The sequence below is a fragment of the Frankliniella occidentalis genome, unplaced genomic scaffold (assembly GCF_000697945.3).
Source record: "Frankliniella occidentalis isolate FOCC.00 unplaced genomic scaffold, Focc_3.1 Scaffold433, whole genome shotgun sequence".
NCBI lineage: Eukaryota > Metazoa > Arthropoda > Insecta > Thysanoptera > Thripidae > Frankliniella > Frankliniella occidentalis.
In genome coordinates, this window is record NW_026267553.1 from 101852 (window position 1) to 102464 (window position 613).

The window sequence follows — 613 nt, forward strand, 5'->3', positions numbered from 1 at the left end:
TGTGATTTAGTCTGCAAAGTAATTAAATAAGTGTGGAATTCGTGTTTGAGTGAAGAAGTTGTGTTTGTTCTTATTACTGACATTTTACTAATATACCAACATGTTAAGAGGTGATAATAGTTTTATTGGACCTTTAATAAAGATTACATGACACATGTTAGAGTATAATATCTTCTTGGAAAATGTTAAATTTCTGAATAAACGTCTAAAGACTTAAAGAAATAATATAAGTTTTGCTTTTGGCATGCATGAACATTATCCAATAAGTAACTAACTATAGCTTTCACCAATTTTTAACAACCAAAAATCTCACCAAATTATCACATGCAGTAAAATAAGGGATTCCAAACTACACCAATGGCCCAATAACACCTGAGGTCTACATGGGAAATGAAAACTACACATGAAAGGTGACATTGGGGAAAAGAGGAATTGTTCTGCAGTTCTGCATACATATTACCTTGAAACCCATTGATCCTAGTGTGTGTGACATAAAAGTCACATTCTTTTATTTTGGTTATACCCATTGCCATTTGTACTTGATCATAGTATGGGTGCTCCTCCTTCAGAACAATTCGACCATCATTACTTCTCTTAAAGGAACAGTTTTGTA